This window comes from Phocoena phocoena, chromosome 13 (genome assembly GCF_963924675.1).
Source record: "Phocoena phocoena chromosome 13, mPhoPho1.1, whole genome shotgun sequence".
Classification (NCBI taxonomy): domain Eukaryota; kingdom Metazoa; phylum Chordata; class Mammalia; order Artiodactyla; family Phocoenidae; genus Phocoena; species Phocoena phocoena.
This window is the reverse complement of record NC_089231.1, coordinates 22,433,160-22,458,815: the sequence shown is the minus strand read 5'-3', so window position 1 is coordinate 22,458,815 and position 25,656 is coordinate 22,433,160. Positions and strand designations below refer to the sequence as shown.

Here is a 25,656-nt window from a genome sequence, read left to right as displayed (position 1 = left end):
GTACTGCCTTTTCTATAACCTCACATAAATGGGATGATTCAGCGGGTAGTCTTTTGACTTCAGCCGCTGTCGTTTGGTGTGATGCATTTCAGAGCTGCCCGCGTTGTGCACGCGTTACTTTATTCCTTTTTCTTGCTGAGGAGTATATTTCACACTTCATGAGTACATGTGTACATATGCCACAGTGTGCTGATCCGTTCTCTAGCTGGTGGACGCATGGTGTGGTGGATAGACTCTGAGGTGGTCCCCACGGTCCCTGCCTCCTGTGTTCATGCCTTTGATTAATCTCCTCCCCATAAGTGCAGGTGGGACCCGTGACTTCTTTTTAACCCATAGAATATGGCAAAGGTAGTGCAATGTCAGTGACCTGATTATGTTACCTTATATAAGATTATCTTAGAAAACTCACTTTAGAAAGTCCCTTTGCTGGCTTGAGAAAGTAAGCAGTCATACTAAGGAAGTCCACATGACAAAGAGCTGAGAGTGGCCTCTGGGAGCTACAGACAGCCTCCAGCTAACAGGCAGCAAAAAGCTGGGGTGCCACAGTGTAAGTGAGCTTGGAAGCAAATTTTTCCCCAGTCGAGCCTTGAAGTGAGATTGCAGCCTTGCAAGAACCTAAGCAGCTAAGCCATGCATGGACTCCAGACCCGCAGAAACTGAGATAACAGATGTGCATTTTTAAAAGCCATTAAATTTGTGTCAACTTGTCATATTTGTTGTAACGGCAATAGAAAACTAATATGGGCTGGTTGTTTCCAGTTTTGGGTGATTACAAATAAAGTGTGGGTATTGACCTATATTTTTATTTCTTCTGGATAAATATCTAAGAGTGGGGTTGCTGAGTCATATGGTTAGTTTAACTTTCTAAGTAACTGACAAACTGTTCCAAAGTGGCTGTGCTATTTTACATCCCCACCAGCAGTGTATGAAGTTCTAGTTGCTCCATATCCACAGCAGCAGTTGGAATTACCTGACATTTAAACGTTTAGCCATTCTAATAGGTAAATAATGGTATCTCATTGTGGTTTTAATTTGCATTTCTCTAATGAGTAGTGACACTGAGCATTTTTATGTGGTTATTTTTCTATCCATCATCTCTTCTTTGAAGTATCTATTCAAATTGTTTACCCATTTTAAAAAATAATAAGTTTTGTCATTGAGTTGTGAGAGTTCTCTATGGATATTGGATATAATCTTTTAACAGATATGTGTTTTACAAATATTGTCTCCCAGTCTGTAGGTTGACTTTTCATTTTCCTAACAGCGTCTCTCAAATAACAGTAATTCTTAGCTTTGATGAAATCAAAGTTAATATTTTTGTTTTATGGATAATGCTTTTGATGTTATATCTAGGAATTCTTTGCCCAATCCAAGGGTACAAATACTTTCTCCTGTATTTTAGTCTAGCAGTTTTATAGTTTTAGGTTTTACTTTTAGATCTCTGATCCATTTTGAGTTAACATTTGTACAAGGTACAATGCATGTGTTGTTTTCCTTTTTGTCTACAAATTTCAATTATTTCAGCAGAATTCATTGAAGAGACTACACCTTTGCAAAAATCAGTTTCACACACACACACACACAGTTCTATTTCTAGACTCTCTATCCTGTGCCATGCGTTCGGGTATTTGTCCTTTCACCAATAATACACTCTCTTGATTATGGTAGTTTGAAAAAAGTCTTCATAATCAGGCAGTTGATGTTTTTCAACTTTCCTTTTTTTTTTTTTGGAAATAGTTTTGGCTATTCTAGTTCTCCTTCATATAAATTTTGGAATCTGTCAATTTCTACAACTCTGCCTACTAGAATTTTGATTGGTATTGCTTTTAATGTAGAGACCAATTTGAGAAGAATTCTCATGTTAACAATAGTAGGTATTCTAATCTATGAACACGGTATTTAGATCTTCTTTGATTTCTCTCAACAATGTTTTGGAGTTTTCAGAATACAAACATTACACATATTTCTGTTACATTAATTGTCCCTAAGAATTGTGTATTTTTTATGCTTTAGTAAATGGTATTGTATTCTTAAATTTTCAATTTCTAATTAGTTATTGCCAACAGATAGAAATACAATTGAATTTTATGTACTGAAATCCTGCAACTTTGCAAATTCAGTTTTACAGTTTTTAGCAGATTTCTTGCGATTTTTCCGTATTGATAATTGTGTTGTCTATTAATAGAGATGGGTTTATTTCTTTTCTAATATGTATGTTTTTAATTTCTTTTTCTTACCTCTTATTGCACTGACTGCAACCTCCAATGTGATGCTGAATAGGAGTGGAAGGAAGGCATCCTTGCTTTGTTTCCCATTTCAGGGGAAAAGCATTCAGGCTTTCACTATTAAATATGATGTTAGCTGTAGATTTTTTTTGTATATTACTTGTATAAAGTTGATTGTTTCCTTTAATCCCTAGTTAGAGATTATTTTTTTAAAATCGTGAATGTTTATTGAATTTTGTCAGAACATTTGTCTCCATCCAGTGAAATGATCACATGGTTTTCTTCTTTAGTGTGATAATATGATGAATTACATTTACTGAATTTTTTAAAAAAGAATTTTGAATCAGTCTTACATTACCAGGATAAAACCCACTTGGTCATGATGTGTTATCCTTGATGTTCCCAGCTTTAATTTAGCAATACTTGGTTGAGGTCAACTCCTCTTTAATTTTGTCTTCCACTGTGCAATCCATCCTCTGGTCTTTCTGCAGTGCTTTTAGTTTCCTAACCTGGACTTACTGCCTCACATCTTGTCAGACAAATTTTGGGGTGTTTCCTTAGCCCACCAAATGCCCAACTCATTAAGAATTGTATCCTCATTTCTCCCAAGAGGGTTAAGGCCTTGACAGCCATGTTTGTACTATATGACCCTGGCTATAGCTGATTGGACCAACGGCAGGCACTTGACCTAAGTTGGACCAGTCATTTCCTCTTTCCCAGGAACTTGGACCTGAGATTCAAAGATACCAGCTGGTTTGAGCTGATTGCTAGAAGTGAGAACATGTCAAGTCAGGAGCAAACTACCCTTTTGGGATAGCCAAGTTGAGCCAATGCAAGAATAATAGAGAAAATACTTTGGTTTGGACAAACAGAGACAGGAGACAATTGGAGTTCTTCTTTTCTTTGGGTTTCATGATTCAATCCTATATTCCTCCTTCCCCATATATTTCCTTTCTTTCTCAAGCTACTTTTGAATGAGGTTTTCTACTTGGAAACAAAACTGCCTCGGCCAAGTTATACTCCAGTGACTTTGCACGCTCTGTTCCTACAGCTTGGAGTGCCATACTCTAACTGGTTTGCTCCTGATTCTTCTAGAGATCTAAGCATCTTATGCTTGGGTTAAACTTATCCTGACTCTCCTCTCAGGTAGAGGCAGTGTTTCATTATGATAACTATCATTTACCCCTTCTATCACACTTATTAAACATTATTATAATACTTGAGCTAGATTCTGAGCTCCAGGAATTTGGTTTTTAAAAGTATTTTGTATCTCCTGGGACTAGTGTTTGGCCCATACTTATATCCTGGTAAATGCTTGGAATTAATAAATTTATCCAATGAGTTAATTCAAACACTCTGCTTTTGTAACCACTTCAAGGGCCTTTTATCCCTCACCTTCAGAAGCAAGGGTTAGAGAGGTAACACTTTCAACTTTTCTTTGTCTCTGTCTTCCATAGCAGTGGTTCTCAAAAATGGTTGTATATTAGAGTCATCCGGTGGAGCTTTTAGAAAATCTTGATACTTAGGCTGCTCCCTGCACTGATTAAAGCAAAATCTCTAGGGAAAAGACCCAGAACTAGATTTTTAAAACCGTAATCACTTGGCAGATGAGGCTTATATAATATAAGCAATGCAATACTGATGGCCTGGATCACACTCCCATAAATGCTGAAGTAATTGACCTTGGGTGTGACTGGAAGGCAGGGGTTTTAAAAGCTCCCCAGATAATTCTAATATGAAGCCAACTTTGAGACCCACAGTCCTAGCAGTGTCCTTATTCTCTGGTTCATAGAACAGTTCTTTAGGAACTGAAAATGCATGGCAGTAATGGAAAGTTACACCTTCAGTGTTGCATGGGAAGCAGGTGGGGAAATCTAAAATTTAGATCATATGGCCTCATTTTGCAGGCCAGGGAACTTGGTACTAATTTCATGTGTCTGATGCAGGAATATCACTTACACACCTGCCCCAAGTTTTTCCCTCTCACAAACTGAATCATAACCCTGGTTATAGTTCACAAGGATCCATAGCTTGGTAAATACAAAGTAGGCCACAGATACTGAAGGGTGGTGACTTGGAAGCTGCTGACAGAAGCAGCCCATATCCTTCATTGCACTGTCCTTGGTGCTGACTTTGGTAAGGAAAGCAGTGCCTCTACGTCTTGTTGATTCCTCTGTTTTGACTTTAGGAATTAATGGTGTTTCTTTGCTTAGAAATTAATGATGTTTACACTGGTGAGGGAAAATTAATGCTATTGCATTGTTATGAAACACAAAGTAAGGATAAGAAATATTTAGGTTAGTAATCAAGAACATATCTTCTGATGAGCTTGACTTGCCCCCTTTTAGCTAGTTTTATGCATGACTGCTTCCTAAGACTGCCCAGTGGGTTACAGGTGACAGAAAGGAACCAAAAATTATGATCACTTTACCGAGGCATGGCAAAGCTGCACATGGGTGGAATGGAACAGTGAAACAAACCCACGGTGGGATTTCTTTGTTCTCAGCATTCATTCTGGGCCTCCCTTTGTAATTTGCCTTTTGAGCACCTTAGAATCAGTTCTTTTTGTACCTAAATTTTTTCTTGTTACTCAGCTACTATGGTTTTACTGTTTGATGTCTCCCTAATTGTCATCCTTTCTGGACTCAAGCCTGATCTCTCTCAGGTACTTGATTTTGCAAAACCCAGAGCCTTCATCCTTGTTGCTGTTGGGCAAACACTTACAAAGCAATATCATAACATAATCCCTTAATAACACAGTACTCTGTTTCAGATAATTAGAATATACATTTCTTGCCTAGTCCTTTACTCCTTCTAACCAGCCTGCCGTAATGATAGTCCTTATCATAGTGGAGTTCTGTTAGTCACGTCTCAGCGGTTTAACCAGCCAAATATTTACTTCATACTCATGGACTATGTTGATTGTTGGTTGACTAGGTTCGGTTCTGATTTGTCTACTCCCAAACTCAAGGTATTAGAGCAGCCACTGTCAACAATATTGTCAGTATCTGTGCCAGAGGGGAAAATAATGTAGAAAGTTATAGACTAGCTCTGTCATCACTGGTCACATTTCACTGGCTAAAGCATGTTTTAAGATCATGCCTATTTCAAGGAGACAGAGAGGGACCTTCAAGGTGGCAGAGGAGTAAGACGTTGAGATCACCTTCCTCTCCACAAATACATCAGAAATACATCTACATGTGGAACAACTCCAACAGAACACCTACTGAATGCTGGCAGAAGACCTCAGACTTCCCCAGACAAGAAACTCCCCATGTACCTGGGTAGGGCAAAAGGAAAAACAGAGACAAAAGAATAGGGATGGGACCTGCACCAGTGGCAGGGAGCTGTGAAGGAGGAAATGTTTCCACACACTAGAAGCCCCTTCACTGGCGGACACGGGGGTGATGGGAGGGAGGAGCTTCGGAGCCGTGGAGGAGAGCACAGCAGCAGGGGTGCGGAGGGCAAAGCGGTGAGATTCCCGCACAGAGGATCGGGGCCGACCGGCACTCACCAACCCGAGAGGCTTGTCTGCTCACCCTCTGGGGCGGGTGGGGGCTGGGAGCTGAGGCTTGGGCTTTGGAGGTCAGATCCCAGGGAAAGGACTGGGGTCGGCTGTGTGAACACAGCCTGAAGGGGAATAGTGCACCACAGCTAGCCGGGAGAGAGTCCAGGAAAAAGTCTGGAACTGCCTAAGAGGAAAGGGACCATTGTTTCGGGATGCGTGAGAAGGGATTCAGAGCACCGCCTACACGAGCTCCAGAGATAGGCACGAGCCACAGCTATCAGCGCAGACACTAGAGACGGGCATAAAATGCTAAGGCTGCTGCTGCAGCCATCAAGAAGCCTGTGTGCAAGCACAGGTCACTATCCACACCTCCCCTCCCGGGAGCCTGTGCAGCCCGCCACTGCCAGGGTCCTACGATCCAGGAGCAACTTCCCTGGGAGAACGCATGGCGCGCCTCAGGCTGGTGCAACGTCACGCCGGCCTCTGCCGCCGCAGGCTTGCCCTGCACTCCGTACCCCTCCCTCCCCCAGGCCTGAGTGAGCCAGAGCCCCCGAAGCAGCTGCTCCTTTAACCCTGTCCTGTCTGAGCGAAGAACAGACGCCCCCAGGCGACCTACACACAGAGGCGGGGCCAAATACAAAACTGAACACCAGGAGCTGTGCGAACAAAGAAGAGAAAGGGAAATCTCTCCCAGCAGCCTCAGGAGCAGCGGCTTAAATCTCCACAATCAACTTGATGAACCTGCATCTGTGGAATACCTGAAGAGACAACGGATCATCCCAAAATTGAGACAGTGCACTTTGGGAGCAACTGTAGACTCGGGGTTTGCTTTCTGCATCTAATTTGTTTCTGGTTTTATGTTTATTTTAGTTTAGTACTTAGACATTATTATCATTGGTAGATTTGTTTATTGATTTGGTTGCTCCCCTCTGTTTTTTCTAATATATATATATGTTTTCCTTTTTCTCTTTTGTGTGTGTATTTGTATGCTTCTTTGTGTGATTTTGTCTGTATAGCTTTGCTTTTACCATTTGACCTAGGGTTCTCTCTGTACCTTTTTTGTTTTTTTTTATTATAGCTTTTAGCGCTTGTTACCATTGGTGGATTTGTTTTTTGGTTTGGTTGCTCCCCTCTTTCTTTTCTTTTTAATACTTTATAATTTTTTTATTTTTAATACTTTTTTATTTTAATTATTTTAGTTTAGTTTAGTTTCTTTCTTCCTTCCTTCCTTCCTTCCTATCCCTATTCTTCTGAGCCGAGTGGTTGACAGGGTCTTGTTGCTCCAACCGGGTGTCAGGCCTAACCCTCTGAGGTGCAAGAACTGAGTTCAGGACATTGGTCCACCGGAGACCTCCCGGCCCCATGTAATACCAAACAGCAAAAGCCCTCTCAGAGATCTCCATTTCCACGCTAAGACCCAGCTCCACTCAATGACCAGCAAGCTACAGCGCTGGACACCCTATGCCAAACAACTAGCAAGACAGGACACAACCCCACCCATTAGCAGAGAGGCTGCCTAAAATCATAATAAGTTCACAGGCACCCAAAAACACACCACCGGATGCAGTCCTGCGCACCAGAAAGGCAAGATCCAGCCTCATCTACCAGAACACAGGCACCAGTCATCTGCACCAGGAAGCCTGCACAATCCACTGAACGCACCTTACCCACTGGAGGCAGACACCAAAAACAATGGAAACTACACACCTGCAGCCTGTGAAAAGATCCCAAACATAGTAAGTTAAGCAAAATGAAAAGACAGAGAAATACACAGCACATGAAGGAGCAAAGTTAAAAGCCCACCAGACTAAACAAATGAAGAGGAAATAGGCTACCTATCTGAAAAAGCATTCAGAGTAATGATAGGAAAGATGATCCAAAATCTTGGAAATAGAATGGTGAAAATGCAAGAAACGTTTAACAAGGACCTAGAAGAACTAAAGAGCAAACAAATAATGATGAACAACATAATAAATGAAATTAAAAATTCTCTAGAAGGAATCAGTAACAGAGGCAGAAGAACGGATAAGTGACCTGGAAGATAAAATAGTGGAAATAACTACCACAGAGCAGAATAAAGAAAAAAGAACGAAAAGAATTGAGGACAGTCTCAGAGACCTATGGGACAGCCTTAAATGCACCAACATTCGAATTATGGGGGTCCCAGAAGAAAAAGAGAAAAAAAAAGGGACTGAGAAAATATTTGAAAAGATTATAGTTGCAAACTTCCCTAATATGGGAAAGGAAATAGTCAATCAAGTCCAGTAAGCACAGAGAGTCCCATACAGGATAAATACAAGGAGAAACACGCCAAGACACATATTAATCAAACTATCAAAAATTAAATACAAAGAAAAAATATTAAAAGCAGCAAGGGAAAAGAAACAAATAACATACAAGGGAATCCCCATAATGTTAATGGCTGATCTTTCAGCAGACACTCTGTAGGCCAGAAGGGAGTGGCAGGACATATTTAAAGTGATGAAAGGGAAAAACCTACAACCAAGATTACTCTACACAGCAAGAATCTCATTCAGATTTGACAGAGATATTAAAACCATTACAGACAAGCAAAAGCTAAGAGAATTCAGCACCACCAAACCAGCTTTACAACAAATGCTAAAGGAACTTCTCTAGGCAGGAAACACAAGAGAAGGAAAAGACCTACAATAAAAACCCCAAACAATTAAGAAATTGATAACAGGGACATACACATCAATAACTACCTTAAAGGTAAATGGATTAAATGCTCCAACCAAAAGACATAGACTGGCTAAATGGATACAAAAACAAGACCCATATATATGCTGTGTAAAAGGGACCCATTTCAGACCTAGGGACACATACAGACTGAAAGTGAGGGGATGGATAAAGATATTCCATGCAAATGGAAATCAAAAGAAAGCTGGAGTAGCAATTCACATTACAGACAAAATAGACTTTAAAATAAAGACTATTTCAAGAGACATAGAAGGACGCTGCATAATGATCAAGAGATCAATCCAAGAAGAAGATACAACAATTGGAAGTATTTATGCACCCAACATAGGAGCACCTCAATAGATAATACAAATACTAACAACCATAAAAAGGGAAATCGACAGTAACACAATCATAGCAGGGGACTTTAACACCCCATTTCACCAATGGACAGATCATCAAAAATGAAAATAAATAAGGAAACACAAGCTTTAAATGATACATTAAACAAGATGGACTTAATTGATATTTGTATGGCATTCCATCCAACAACAACAGAATAAACTTTCTTCACAAGTGCTCATGTCACATTCTCCAGGATAGACTGTATCTTGGGTCACAAATCAAGCCTTGGTAAATTTAAGAAAATTGAAATTGTATCAAGTATCTTTTCCGACCACAATGCTATGAGACTAGATATCAATTATAGGAAAATATCTGTAAAAACTACAAACACATGGAGGCTAAACAATACACTACTTAATAACGAAGTGATCACTGAAGAAATCAAAGAGAAAATCAAAAAGTTCCTAGAAACAAATGACAATGAAAACACGACGACCCAAAATCTATGGGATGAAGCAAAAGCAGTTGTAAGAGGGAAGTTTATAGCAATACAATTCTACCTCAAGAAACAAGAAACATCTCAAATAAACAACCTAATCTTACACCTAAAGCAATTAGAGAAAGATGAACAAGAAAACCCAAAGTTAGCAGAGGAAAGAAATCATAAAGATCAGATCAGAAATAAATTAAAAAGAAATGAAGGAAATGATAGCAAAGACCAATAAAACTAAAAGCTGGTTCTTTGAGAAGATAAATTGATAAACTGTTAGCCAGACTCATCAAGAAAAAAAGGAAGAAGACTGAAATCAATAGAATTCGAAATGAAAAAGGGGAGTAACAACTCACACTGCAGAAATAAAAAGGATCATGAGAGATTACTACAAGCAACTCTATGCCAATAAAATGGACAACCTGGAAGAAATGGACAGATTCTTAGAAAAGCAGAATCTTCTGAGACTGGACCAGGAAGAAATAGAAAATACAAACAGACCAATCACAAGCACTGAAATTTGAATGCACTGAAATTGAAACTGTTATTAAAAATCTTCCAACAAACAAAACTCCAGGACCAGATGGCCTCACAGGTGAATTCTGTCAAACATTTAGAGAAGAGCTAACACCTATCCTCAAACTTCCAAAATACAGCAGAGTGAGGAACACTCCCATACTCATTCTATGAGGCCACCATCACCCTGATACCAGAACCAGACAAAGATGTAACAAAGAAAGAAAACTACAGGCTAATATCACTGATGAACATAGATGCAAAAATCCTCAACAAAATACTAGCAAACAGAATCCAACAGCACATTAAAGGGATCATACACCATGATCAAGTGGGGTTTATCCCAGGATTGCAAGGATTCTTCAATATATGCAAATCAATCTATGTGATACATCATATTAACAAACTGATGGATAAAAAACTATATGATCATCTCAGTAGATGCAGAAAAATCTTTTCATAAAATTCAACACCCATTTATGATAAAAACCATGCAGAAAGTAGGCCTAGAGGGAACTTACCTCAACATAACAAAGGCCATATATGAAAAACCCACAGCGAGCATCATTCTCAATGGTGAAAAACTGAAACCATTTCCACTAAGATCTGGAACAAGACAAGGTTGCCCACTCTCACCACTATTATTCAACATAGTTTTGGAAGTTTTAGCCACAGCAATCAGAGAAGAAAAAGAAATAAAGGAATCCAAATCAGAAAAGAAGAATTAAAACTGTCACTGTTTGCAGATGACAGGATACTTTACAGAGAAGATCCTAAAGATGCTACCAGAAAACTAGTAGAGCTAATCAATGAATTTGGTATAGTAGCAGGATACAAAATTAATGCACAGAAATCTCTTGCATTCCTATACACTAATGATGAAAAATCTGAAAGTGAAATTAAGAAAACACTCCCATTAACAACTGCAACAAAGAGGATATCTAGGAAAAAACCTACCTAAGAAGACAAGAGACCTGTATGCAGAAAATTATAAGACAGTGATGAAAGAAATTAAAGGTGATCCAAAAGATAGAGAGATATACCATGTTCTTGGATCGGAAGAATCAACATTGTGAAAATGACTATACTACCCAAAGCAATCTACAGATTCCATGCAATCCCTATCAAACTACCACTGGCATTTTTGACAGAACTAGAACAAAAAATGTCACGATTTGTATGGAAACACAAAAGACCCAGAATAGCCAAAGCATTCCTGAGAAAGAAAAACGGAGCTGGAGGAATCGGGCTCCTGGATTTCAGACTATATTACAAACCTAGAGTAATCAAAACAGTATGGTACTGGCACAAAGACAGACATATAGATCAGTGGAACAGGATAGAAAGCCCAGAGATAAACCCACACATGTATGGTCACCTTATCTTTGATAAAGGGGGCAAGAATATACAATGGAGAAAAGACAGTCTCTTCAATAAGTCGTGCTGGGAAAACTGGACAGGTCCATGTAAAAGAATGAAATTAGAACACTCCCTAATACTGTACAGAAAAATAAACTCAGAATGGATTAAAGACCTAAATATAAGGCCAGACACTATCAAACTTTTAGAGGAAAACAGGCAGAACGCTCTATGACATAAATTACAGCAAGATCCTATATGACCCATTTACTAGAGAAATGTAAATAAGAACAAAAATAAACAAATGGGACCGAAGGAAACTTAAAAGTTTTGCACAGCAAAGGAAACCATAAACAAGATGAAAGAGAACCCTCAGAATGGGAGAAAATATTTGTAAATGAAGCAACTGACAAAGGATTAATCTCCAAAACATACAAGCAGCTCATGCAGCTCAATATCAACAAAACAAGCAACCCAATCCAAAAATGGGCAGAAAACCTAAATAGACATTTCTCCAAACAAGATATACAGATTGCCAACAAACACATGAAAGGATGCTTAACATCACTAATCATTAGAGAAATGCAAATCACAACTACAATGAGATATCACCTCACGACAGTCAGAATGGCCATCATCAAAATATGTACAAACAATAAATGCTGGAGAGGGTGTGGAGAAAAGGGACCCCTCTTGCACTGTTGGTGGGAATGTAAATTGATACAGCCACTATGGAGAACAGTATGAGGTCCTTAAAATTCTAAAAATAGAACTAGCATACGACCCAGCAATCCCACTACTGGACATATACCCTGAGAAAACCATAATTCAAAAAGAGTCATGTATCATAATATTCATTTCAGCTCTATTTACAATAGCCAGGACATGGAAGCAACCCAAGTGCCCAACAAGAGATGAATGGATAAAGAAGATGTGGCACATATATACAATGGAATGTTACTCAGCCATAAAAAGAAACGAAATTGAGCTATTTGTAGTGAGGTGGATGGACCTAGAGTCTGTCATATAGAGTGAAGTAAGTCAGAAAGAGAAAAACAAATACCATATGCTAACACATATATATGGAATCTAAAAGAAAAATAATTGGTTATGATGAACCTAGGGGCAGGTCAGGAATAAAGACTCAGATATAGAGAATGGACTTCAGGACACAGGGAGGGGAGAACGTAAGCTGGGACAAAGTGAGAGAGTGGCATGGATATATATACACTACCAAATGTAAAATAGATAGCTAGTGGGAAGCAGCCGCATGGCACAGGGAGATCAGCTCGGTGCTTTGTGACCACCTAGAGGGGTGGGATAAGGAGTGTGGGAAGGAGACGCAAGAGGGAGGAGAAATGGTGATATATGTATATATATAGCTGATTCACTCTGTTATATAGCAGAAACTAATACACCATTGTAAAACAATTATACTCCAATAAAAATGTTAAAAAAAAAAAAAAGAAAAAAGGTGGCAGAGACACATAATCTTAGCTCTGCCCAGAAAGAAAAATGGGGACATTTGGAGAACACATGGGAAATCGTGTTTTGGGTATTAGGATAACAGTTTACCCAGAAAAAACACTAAGAATTACACATAAAAATAGCTAAAAAGACACATTAGCTAAAGACACATTTCTGAAAGCAGCACTCTAAAATGAGAGACCGTTTCAGGCATTTCTAAAGATGAAGTGAGGGTTAACAAGGTGAGTGTGGATTTGACCTTGGAAAAGAGGCCTAAATATTTAGGGCCCACATTAGAAGTTTGTCTCTGTAATTAACACTTAAATTGAGAGCCAAAGAATAAAACTGTTGGATGCAATAGAAAGACAAGTTTGAAACCTACACTAATAGATGAAGTCACTGGGGTCCAGACAGGGGAAGTGTTTTTTCCCCCTAGTATTCCAAAATGAGTAAGAGGCAGAACTAAACATAGAGCCCAGTTCTGATTCTGGGTCCAGTGGTCTTTATGTCATATAGTAGTATTTGTCTTAATTTACTGATTCTAAGGAAAGTTTGAAAAAGTAGGTTCTCATGTTTTCCAACTATAATAGCTATGGACTCAGACTATGTAAACTTGAAAAAGGTTTTCTTCCAAGTGTTCTTTCTGACTCTACTCTTTGGCTGAGGACACCATGCAATTTCTAATAGGACTTAGAATTCCTTGCTTATGGCTTCTAAGTATTAATTTGCAGTGTAGATTTTTTCCCTGCATTTTGTTTAGTTGATGAATTAGGTTTGATCAACATTCTAGTAATGTCTTATAAAAGTATAAGTTTAGAGTACATAATCTGTCAGCTTGTGAGAAAATCATTTTCAGGCGAAATAAATTCACCCGTCAGAAGATAGGATTAGTCAGGCTTGACCTGCCAAGTTGAATCAGACAGTTCTATAGCATCAGATGTTCCCGGCATTGACTTTTTAATGAGAAACGGGTCTGTAAGATCTGTTTTACTCCTCTGTAAAATATTTTATGAATTTGAACAAAGCTTTCCATCATTTAGATACTGTCAGGAGCTAAAGATGGGTCCAAGTAAAAATTAGCTTTCGATGGCCTGGCCAGGGGGAACATGTCTAATTTGTTAATGTGCTGACCCTCTTTCTTCCCTAAGCCAAAAGGCTTAAAAGACCATACACTAGTAAATACCTTTTAAAAAGAAAAGAAAAAGACCAAAGCAACCCAGCAGAAGCTCTTTGGAAAAAATCTCATAAAGTATGCAGTCCCTCCTGCTGGCAGGGGAGGGTTGGGAACAAAGCATCTGGGCCTCTTGGCTTTCATGTCACATCTACAGCTCCAGTCCTTAAATGCAGCTTCAGGGCTTGACAACTAGAGTTGACTAGTTAAGTGGGTCGTAAGTTCCATCTTTAAATCACCCAGCTGTTCTCTTTTCTCAAGAATAAAACCAACGCAGCTGGTAGGTGGGAGTTTCCCACTGTGACCCAGGAAGCCAAGGTCTGGAGACAGGTGTGTAGGGGGAAAGTGCAGGGGGGGCGGGGAAGAGGGAGCAGCGAGGGGGAGGCAGGGGCCTAAACCGTCTCCTGGTCTACCGGAGCACTGTGCTGGGGCTGCGCGGACAGGGGTGGAGGTGCCCCAAGTCGTTATTTGGAAGGAAGCTTATTTCTTGCTGTGCTCTGCAATCGGGGAGGAATGGAGGGACAGGGCATAATAGGATCATTGAATGTTGGAGCTGGAAGAGGTCCCATGAACTGAGTCTAATCACTTTGGAGATGATGAAGTGAAGGTCCACAGGGGGACCTGCTTGGCCCATGGACACAATTGGAGCCTAGTTATTCTAACTCCACTGAGATCTCTTCTTTGTCTAATAACTCGCAAGGCAGTATGGGACAGATGCATACGATCCAGACCCTGGCATTAAAGACCCTGCAAGATCACTGGGGAGACAGTATAATAATATAAACAACTTATAATAAATAATGTTGCTAGGCACAGAAGTCCTTATTGCTATACCACTGAATATGCTGAATGCACCTGAACAAGGTACTTAACCTCTCTGTTTCTTGGGTGCTACCTCTGTAAGAAGATATTAAATATTTACATACACACAAATATAGGTAGTAACTAATAGAATTAAATATAAAAATTTAATATTTAGAGAACTTATGCTCATGGCCCTGGGGATGGGGAGAGAAGGTCTATAATTTACTTTGGAACTTTCCCCAACAGGGCTGTTCACAGATCAGAGAGAACACTGAGGTTCTACTGTGGCATTTACCCTCTCCTGGCCCTACCTCAAAACAGGGTCCTTCTCTGAACATCTGTCTTTGGGGTCTTACTTACCTCTGATGTATTCCTTTGTGATAGACCCCCATACTGCCTTTACCCAAGACCTTGGTGAAGGAGTGTGTTTCTCTCACTCTTTGAAGCACACAAGGTGACAACATAACTAGTCTAACAGAGTGATTGGTGTTAGAAGGTGAGGGTCAGAGAGGAAGTGGCTACTCTTCCTTGTCCTCCCCTTTGCAAGGTGACAAGTGATTTAGTGGGTACCTTTGTGGTCTAAGCCAAAAAAATGAGACAAATTACAGTAACCGAGGACTATGTCTTGAGAACTCTGACAATCCTTTAAGGATTCCTGCATTGATTCAGTGAGTCCCCTTGTCTATATATAAACATTATGCAAACAGGTGTAGAATGGAGCCGGGAAACCTGGATTTTATTCTTCCCTGTGCCACAGCTGTGTGATCTTGGTGAGAACTTATATCTCTGATTCCCAGTTTCTTCATCTTTAAAAGAAGACAATTTTTCTTCTCTGTGTGACCTATAAGGTTGTTAAGGGAGTGTAATGAAATAATGTATGTGAAGGCACTGACTATAAAGAATATCACACCTGGGAGGAAAGGAACCCTCCTGCACTCACGGTGGAAATGTAGATTAGTGCAGCCACTATGGAAAACAGTATGGAGGTTTCTAAGAAACTAAAAGAACTACCATATGACCGCCAATTCCACCCCTGGGTGTATATCTGAAAAGAGAGAAAAACACTAATTTGAAAAGATACATGGACCCCAGTGTTCATAGCAGCATTATTTACAATAGCCAGGACATGGAAGCAACCTAAGTGTCCAGTGACAGATGAATGGATAAAGAAGATGTGGCACATATGTACAATGGAATATTACTCAGCCATAAAAGGAAACGAGGTTGAATTATTTGTAGTGAGGTGGATGGACCTAGAGTCTGTCATGCAGAGTGAAGTCAGAAAGAGAAAAACAAATACCGTATGCTAATACGTATATATGGAATCTAAAAAAAAAAATGGTACTGATGAACCTAGTTGCAGGGCAGGAATAAAGACGTAGACATTGAGAATGTACTTGAGGACATGGAGTGGGAGGGGGAAGCTGGGGCGAAGTGAGAGTAGCATCGACATATATACACTACCGAATGTAAAATAGCTAGTGGGAAGCAGCAGCATAGCACAGGGAGATCAGTTTGGTGTTTTGTGATGATCTCAAAGGGTGGGATAGGGAGGGTGGGAGGGAGATGCAAGAGGGAGGGCATATGGGGACATATGTATGCATGTGGCTGATTCACTTTGTTGTACAACAGAAACTAACACAGTACTGTGAAGCAATTATACTCCAATAAAGATCTATTCAAGAAAGAAAAGAATACATTTCTATAATAATGTTTCACTCCAAATAAGGTGAATGCAGAAAGGAAACTAGTAGTTGAAATATTACTGCCTAGTTTCTTTCTGTTTTTTTTCTTTTTAAATTACAATGATATTTTATTTTAAATAGTCACAACATCTGACACTTCAAAAAAAGATACCACTAATAAATAACAAAAGTGAAAATATCAAAGTTACAACAGACAGTGTTTAGCTGAGAATCACTTCAACAGAGTAAGACTCGAAAGATATCAGACAAACCAATACTTGTTTGGAATAAGGTGTGCGACTTTCTTACTGTATATAGGCTTACAGACAAGGCCCTGGTTCCACGTGATCAAGGTTACAGTCATAAAACCTAAAGTTTTAGCACAGTTGTGCTTCAGACCAAATTTTCAACAGTTGTGCTTGTCTACACAGGATGTCATGGACTGCCCCCTGCAAAAAATGACAACTTGAAAGACTTCTTTCAAGCATTACCGGTATCCGATATGTATACATTCTTAACATTTCTGAAAAGAGAGCAAAATTAATAGGTGCTGGTATTCACATCTGACATCTCAGGTTTTATGACTGGCAAGTCTTAATGCTCCTGGACTTTGAGGTGTACAAGGTAGCAGTATTTTAAATTTAAGTAGAATGTGGGGAAAATTAGGATTAAATGGGCATTCATTTCTTGACTGTAGCGCCATTAGCCCTCAGTTAGCTCTTTATAGGGAATGGTTAAGCCATCAAAAACTAAACCAATAGTTTTTATATGAAAATGCTTCTCCATACTAGTAACACTTTGAAGTCACTAAAAACTAAGTATTTACCTTGAAATGAACTGACAAACAGAACAAAAACAAATTATGAAAAATGCTGATCACCTAAATGGATCCACGTCCACCCTTTGTGTCTGCTTCATACATTCTACCCACCCACACAACTCCAAAAAAGGTTCAGGTTATTATGTCCCAAAGTAATCTATTCCTGAATTACTTTTAAAGAGACAAACTGCTCTGTAGTGTATAAGCTACTCAGGTCTACACATTCTAGAATGATGCACTTCCATTGTCCTAGCTCTCAAATTTGGAAATCTCCTCAGGTTCAGTCTCCTTTTAAAGCCTTTCCAAATAAACAGAATTTGTGATCCCTAGATTCAAAGACAGTACAGGTTACATGACACCTCCTTTTTTTTTTGGATTAAATAAAAGCGACAGGATTCTGAGTGGCTAAAAACTAAATCTGAATTATGTGTGTCTGCATTGAGTAAACATATTTTTAAGTTCATTCTGCTGGACTTCATTAACTACTTCAGGTTCTGCAGGGCTCTTCTGAACCCTTGCCATGGCAAAGCTTATCCCCTGGGTTAATCCAGCTTGGGTAATAGTAGCAACCTGGACCATGGAACTTCGAATCTTTGCAAAGGGAGAAACTGCTCTGCTGCTACAGCTCTCTAAAGGAGGAGGAGTTACATGAAGCCCTCTCTCAAGTTCAAGTGTGCCAGATTCGGAGCCAGGGGTCTTTTGAGATACAACTGAATTCACTGGTTCAACTGACAAAAGCTGTGGGCCTGTTGCAGCAAAAGACACATCTAATTGAGACGGTAGAGAAGGTATCTGTTCCATTGATTCAAATTGAGTGTCTTCGTTAGAAACTTGATTGGTCATGTGATTTCCTCCCTCACTAGCCTGAGAAACAGACCTGGTTTCTGACAGCTGGCTCATTATATTTTGTGCATCTTGGACAAATCTGTGGCAATAAATATCCATGGGCTTGGCAAAGCCAGTCAGTGTTGTTTATGTTGTCAGCCGAAGGACTTTTCTTCAGAGAAGACTCATAGCCTTTTCCAGGCCCACTTTCATGAGCAATAATAACCACTGAAGGAACATGAATGCTAATATCAGTGTCGCTCATAGACTGGGATCGACTGCCTAATCGAGGTATTGAAGCAATACTACCACAGCTAGGAAGCACATAGTCTACTGGCCCTGCATTCTCTAGAGAGTTAGCTAGCTGCCTGTCTTCATCAGACTTGGAATTCATCAGAGTAAGGAATTCATCAGAGTGGTATGAGTCATTATCTGAAGACATTTCCCCATCTGACTGCCTGGGCTTTCTTATCCATCATACTAGTGTTTTCCATGATTTCAAGACTCCCAAAGATTTACTTTAAGTTTGGTTTTAGAGAGTTAACTTTCATTTCAGGTTTTGTAAAGTTCCCTAGCTTTCGTAGATTGCCAATATTTATATTGGATTTGGTCTGTTTCACTTTTTGATTTAGAGATGAAAATTTGCTCATTAAATTTATTTTCCCCTGGGCCAAAGAGCCTTGGTTTTGAGATCTGATGCCAATGATGTTTTCATGAGGTTTACTGCTCCTCCTCTCAAGCTTTCTCTCTGTTATAGGTACATCTGATCCCATGGCTTGCTTGGTGATCTGCAGCATCTCTGCAGTATCTGCAGAAAAGATGTTGAAGGGTATCTTTTCCGTCCTCTACTGGATTGTGCACTACAGCTCTCAGGGTGTGGAAATAGCCGCTTGCTTCTTTAGATCTGTAGTGCAGTCGCATGCAGGAGAACTTTGCCTTACCGAAAAGAGTGGGTTCAGGACCTATTTCAGTTTTTTCCAGGTCTTCTGGACCTAGTCGTTGATACTGGTTTACTTTGTCAACTTCATCGTCATAATAGGCTACGTAGTAGGCAGAGGCAGAAAGCAGCAACAGCATGTCCACACCTCTGTGAGTAGCATCAATGAAGGTGTACTCTTAAAACTGTTGCCTGAGCCAAGCCATGAAAATTACCTCAGGACACGTATTTTAATGTGAAGTAAATTCTAAACCTACTAATTAGTGTTACTTTATCCTAGCTTCTATTTTGACACTAATATTTGCATGGGTCAAACATGATCTCAGTCGAAAGCATTTTGTCCAGAACGAAAAGCAGTTGGCACGTAACAGGCAGTCGAGAAAAATGTCAGCCCTCCACCCCGCCCCGCATTTTTACCAAAGTATAAGCTGCAATAAATAGTTAATTTCCCTCCCCGCCACTGTCCACCCCACTTAAACAGAAAAAATCCCCCCAAACAAAAAACCCACACTTTTTTTTTTTTTAAACACAGACAAGAAAAAAAAGAAAACCTCTTTCAGGGCTTCCCGGCCACGCCTGCAGCTTGGAAGCAAGGGCTGCGCTCCTCGTTTTTCTCTTCCCGCCAGTCAGGCATCCCCTCCTTCCACGCGATGAACACAAACACCGCCAACACCGCACGCAGCCTCGCCCCCGCGACAATGGTCGCGTAAAAGCCACCGTCATCAGGGGACATTAACAGGAGGCTTTGGAAAAGCAGTAATTTACAGGACAAATACAACCTCACAGGAACTTTAACCATAAGTCCTACAACAGGGAGAAAAATCTTGAAAGTCTTCGCCAGGCTGCTTGCCTTCGGGCTGGGGCTCGGCAGCGTTGCCCGTGGTGTTCGCCGGCCGCTGGGCGGTCGGAGGAGGCCGGTGGGAGCGCGGCCTCGCGTCAGTCCGTCCGTCCGTCTGTCTGTCAGTACACCAGGAGAAGCTCAGTCAGAGGCGCCTGCAATAGAGCTGACGCCTAAAGCGACTGCGGAGACTGGGGGCAACTGCCTCTCTCTCTTTTTTTTTTTCCATTGAAGTACAGTTGATTTACAATGTTGTGTTTCCGGTGTACAACGTAGTGATTTAGTTACACACACACAAATATATGCACACACACACATATATATATATATATTCTTTTTCAGATTATTTTCCATTGTAGGTTATTAAAAGATATTGAATATAGTTCTCTGTGCTATATATTTATTTCATTTATTTTATACATACATTTAGTTCATTTATTTTATTTGTGGTGGTGTGTATCCATTAATCCCAAACTCCTAATTTATCCCTCCCCCATTTCCCTGTTGGTAACCACAAATTTGTTTGCTGTGTCTGTGAGTCTGTTTCTGTTTTGTAAGTAAGTTTAGATTTGTTTAGATTCCACATATAAGCAATTTCATATGAAATTTGTCTTTTTCTGTCTGACTTACTTCACTTAGTATTTTCATCTCTAGGTCCATCTGTGTTGCTGGAAATGGCATTATTTCATTCTTTTTTATGGCTGAGTAATATTCCATTGTATATATGTACCACATCTTTTTATCCATTTATCTGTCGATGGACATTTAGGTTGTTTCCATGTCTTGGCTATTGTAAATAGTGCTGCTATATACATTAGGGTGCATGTATCTTTTTGATTTAGAGTTTTCTCTGGGTATATGCCCAGGGGTAGGGTTGCTGGATCATATGGTAACTCTATTTTTAGTTCTTTTAAGGAACCTCCATACTGTTCTCCATAGTGGCTCGTGCCTAGCCTCTTTTAATAAAAATTAGCTGATATTTTTGAGCCCTTAGTATGTGTTAGTCACTGTTCTGAGAGTTTAACATGCAATCTCACTTCATCTTCACAAGGGCTTTTTGAGGAAGGTATAGTCTTAAGCTCCATTTTATAGATGGAAAACTAAGGAGTACAGATGTTATTTGCCCAGAGCCCCACATTTAGGGAGTGATGGGCTGGGGTTCAATCCAGGCAGTCAGCCAACAGAAACTATACTATTAACTAGAGATTTCTGGGAGTCCCTGAATGTAGGCATATGGGTAGTTCTGTACACCATGATGTGACTTGATGGGCTGGGTGAAGGCCACCTGCCCATAACTTTCTCCCTGTGCAAGTGTCATGATGGTTCAAATCCACCATATTGGTTTCCTAGGGTTCCCATAACAAATTACCACAATCTTGGTAGCTTAAAACACATTTGTTCTTTCCTAGTTCTGGAGGATAGAATTTGGAAATCAGATGTCATTCGGGGCATACTTCCTCTGGAGGCTCCAGGGGACTTTCTTGTCTTTTCTACCTTCTGATGGCCTTTGGTGTTCTGTGACTTACAACAGCGTCACTCAGTCTCTGCCTCCACCTTCACATGACCTTCTTCTCTGTCTTCTTCTCTTCCTCTAAGGCACCAGTCACTGGATTCAGGGCCCACCCTAAATCTAGGATGGTTTTGTCTCAAAATCCTTAACTATTTACATCTGCAAAGACCTTATTTCCAAATAAGGTCACAGGACATTACATGCACCACTTAAGATATATTCTTTTAGATTTAGAATCACTCTGTCCAGAGTCCAATTTTAACAGTCAAAAAGTAGGAAAGACTTTTTGTGAATGGATGCGTTTTGGGGTCATTTATTCTGGGGGTACAGCAAACCAGGGGTCTTGAAAGAAGACAGGAGGTGAAAATGAGACACAAAAAAGGGCAGATGAGAGGGAAGGAATTGAACACAAGTTTCAGTTTATTTTGTAGTTTGGATAAAGGTTTTGCTGAGAGTATATTCTCCTGAGTGGCCTTCATAGAAGGGGATAGAAGACGCAGTCAACCACCCAGTGAAAACCTCCGTCTGCCAGTTTTCTAACATGGGCTCTAAGTTGCACTGGGGCCTGCATAATTTTTTGAAACTATGTTCAGAAGTACAGACTGTAAATCTCACTTGCAGGAACAAAAACAATTTCTAATTGCATAGAAAGCAAATTGCCACCAGCAAGGCGAGTCCACTGCCCCCTCATTTTATGGAACATGTAAATTGTCTCTCTTACTCTTAAACCTCCAAAATGTCACTTTGCATCTGGCTCTCTCCATGAATATTTTTTGGAGCATTTTAGGAAAAGCACTGCTCAATGACTAAGAAAGGATTGTACTGAAAATGAGACCAAAACCATATCCCACTGAGATCTCAGTGACTGAAGGCCAGCCATTTACGTCTCATTGCCTCGGTCTCTCCATGAGCCAGTTTACCTCCCAGGGATCCTGTGAGTATTACAGATACACATTTAGACAAAAGCAGGCAACCTCAATGCCAAGAACACGTAGGGAGCTCTGTGTAGTTGTGTGACTAACTGCATATATGTGCCACGGTGGGAGGTGTTACCATCTTTCTAAACAGGCAGGGGTTTGTACACGTCTAAGAAGCAGGTCTTGTGTAGTAAGATATCGCCAGTGCCCTCATCCTTATACTGTACAAGAAGAGGCTCCAGAGCTAGCACTTAAACGTGTTAAACTGGAAAGAGTACTGTACTGAGTTTGCAAGTGTTAAAAGCGTCTGGATTTTAAACTGATGAAGATGATGCCGAGTTAAATGACTTGCCCAAGGTCAATGATTGCATTATGCCATTTAGATTAAAATGGAAAGGCTTGTATTATAATGTTCATTCATCCAGCATTCATTCCATTATTCTACCTTCAAAATAAATCCTAAATCCAATCACTTCCTACCATCTGTACCACTACTGGCCTTTTCCAAAACATCATTCTTCTTGCCAGAGTTTTTGCAATAGCCTTTAGCAGTTCACACTCTTCCTATCCTTGTTCATCCCCCAGCCTCTAATCTGCATAGAAATCTGAGTTATCCCTTTAAGCTGTTAGGTTATGTGCTTCTATGCTCAGAACATTCAATGGCTTTTCGCCTTAGTGAGAGCAAAAGCCAAAGTTTATTAAATGATCTGCAGTGCCTTGCACGACCTGATTAGTCTCCTAGCTTTCCCTGCTTTGTTCACTTCAGTCCAACCATACTCACTTCTTTTCTGTTCTTTGAAAATGCCCCAAATGCCCTTATTTCAGGACCTATAATGTCTTTTTTTTAAAGGCAGCCTCAAGTCTTGCTCCATCGTCTCCTAAAAGTCTCGGGTCTTCCCTCACAGCACTTTATAAAGTAGCACCTCTCATACCCTTAATCTTCACCTACGCTTACCCTAAATCATTGCTATCTATAGCATTTATCACTTCAGAATATAATATATATTGATTTACTTTTCATTGCCTGTATCTCTCTTAAAAATGTGAGCTTCATGAGATAGAGTCTAGGACTGTTTTTCCACCTCTGTATCCCCAGTGCCTAGAAAGGTGCTTACCATGTAGTAGAAATTTAATAACCCATTAGGTAATTGAATGACCCCCATTTCCTTGGACCTAATGGGAAATGACAGTACTGCCTTTGCTTTACTTTCCTTAGGGTTCTCTCTGTGTGTATGTGTGGGGTCATATAAAGTCCTAGAAATGAAAGAGCTTCATAAACTGTTAAAGTGCTATACACAAATATGAGATGTTATTATTTCTAGGCTATGGTCTCAGGTGATTCTAGAGCAGAACTTTGCCTTGAATTCAAGAGAGTGGGGTGGCATTCCCCTGGATAACTTTGAGATGCACTGTGAATTATAAGCTAATTTAAAATATTAGAATCTGTGGATTTGTAAAGAATATAAAAGTTAAAATAAGCCTAAATTTAAATTTGGTATTTAAATTTGTTTCAGCCCATCCCTGACATCTAGCCTCTGCTTGGATGCTGCAAGTGGCTGGGGGTTACTCCGCTCTTCTTTAAGGCAGTCCTTTCTGGTGATGGATATTGCAGTTGCCAGAACATTCTTATCTGTGGTAAGTTGGTTTCTGCTCATCTGTGACATCCACACAGTAGTTCCCTTCCCCCCAGTCCCTGCTGCTGAATCCATGTGGAAATCTTCTAGTCTGACCCTCCAAGGTTTCTCTCTCAGCCATCTGTATCAGTTCAACTTAGGACATACCTCTTCCCCCACTAGAAATCTGAGGACTGCTGCTTTCTGAATACACTAGACCATTCTGACAAGAACGGCAGTGATCATTGAAGCTACAGTTCAGGAAAAACGTGTGCCAGCTGCCTCCCACCAGGGCTCCTTGTGCTACTTTACTGCTTCCATGACAGGGACATACCAACTATCAGACATTCCCTCCGGGTCCCCATTTCGTCTGTCCTCAGTTGCTCCCAGTTGTAACCACTTATTTTCTTGCTTACTTCTTTGCCCCGATGCTCTCCCAACCCTCCTCTCACTCTCTGCAGGGGGAGAAATTGTTCATCTCCTACCAAAGTGGCCTGATTCCCCCACTGATTTTCCTAGCTCTGAGAGTAACTGGCTCTGTGACCTTGAGCAAATCATGTCTTCTTTTTGTAACTGGCTATTCTCTCAGGTCTTCCCCAGATCTGCAATGTTAAATTTAAAATTCCGAGTGAATCCTTGTTCTAAAAATCAGAATGAAAAAATGCTTAGACTCAAACCTGGTTAAGAATTTAATTGAATCAATATTTGAGCACGCATCAGGGGCCATATGTGTATAGTTCTAGACACTAATGTGGGTACAGAACAATCCTGACCTGCTTTCAAACCAATTAGTGTGCCTAGAGAAATAGATCAGATGTGTGAAACAAGAACCATTAATTTTGGAATTAAATTCTACTTGGATAAATCAAAAAGGAAAAAGTGATAGAAAACTGTTGGCTGTCTGTCTTGGAAATTTGAATTTCATATTGATTCATTATGGCAAGGCTTCCTGGTGAAAGGCACAGAATTTAGAATCAGAGTGCCTTGTTCTAAAACTTATTCCCCTTTTCACTAGATAAGTGGAAAAGGGCCACATTATTTGATTTCTCTATTGCTCAGTTTCTTTATTTGTAGATAGGTATAAGATTACTTTGTAGATTTGTTCTGAGGATACATGCAGTAATGTATACAGAGTCCTGGGCAAAAGCCTGCACATAGTGTGTGTTCATTGAGTGGTTGCTCTTTCTATTCTTGTTGGTGTCCTTAATCCCTTTATTTCTTAGAGTCTTGTTGTTTTTCCTGTGTTGTTTTTCTTGTGTTGTTTTTCCTTTGATATCTGTTCTCCTCCTTTACTAGTGTTTCTAGTGTTTCATACAGTCCTTACGATCTCAGTGCTTGAAGTTCTAAGATACTTTCAGAGTATGAAAAAACTCAGCACATAATTTTCAACTTTGGAAGACTTGTGGTAAAGTTGGTGGAATCATAAGCTTGGGGATGGAGGTGTAAGTCCTAGGATATGATTGTAGCTTAGGGTGATTTAAATTATATAAGTAGAAAAAATCAGGTCCCTATAAAAGATATGTTATTATTTCTTTTTTCTTTGAATTAGTTTGTATTAAACAAGAACAGCAGGAACTTTTTTATATTTCAGGCAGAAGAATTGTGTTGGCTAAATATGGTCACGACTCTTTTGTGAGCGATCAGAGATTTTTCTCCTTTTATGATTGAAGACATATTACCAAAGAATATAAGGAAAATACCTTAATGCTAGATGCATGTTATTCAAGGTCCTGAGTATGGCATCAGAGTACTTTTGTTGAGGAAAGGAAAGGGTAACCATAACGTTCAAATTTAGGCACACATAATGGTCTTCTAGTCAATGGTGTTTACACTAGAAATGAAATATTCTGTTTCTGGATGTTGGTCTTCCTTGCTTGAAGATTATACTGCTTTTACCCAGTTTCTAGCCTCTCTTTGTCTCTGGGT

At 39.9% G+C, this 25,656-nt stretch overlaps 1 pseudogene; it reads right to left on the bottom strand.

Moving 5' to 3' along the window:
• Positions 1-17,513: 17,513 nt before the first annotated feature.
• Positions 17,514-25,656, bottom strand: part of LOC136132505 (phosphatidylinositide phosphatase SAC2-like) — a 45,291-nt pseudogene continuing 37,148 nt past the window's right edge.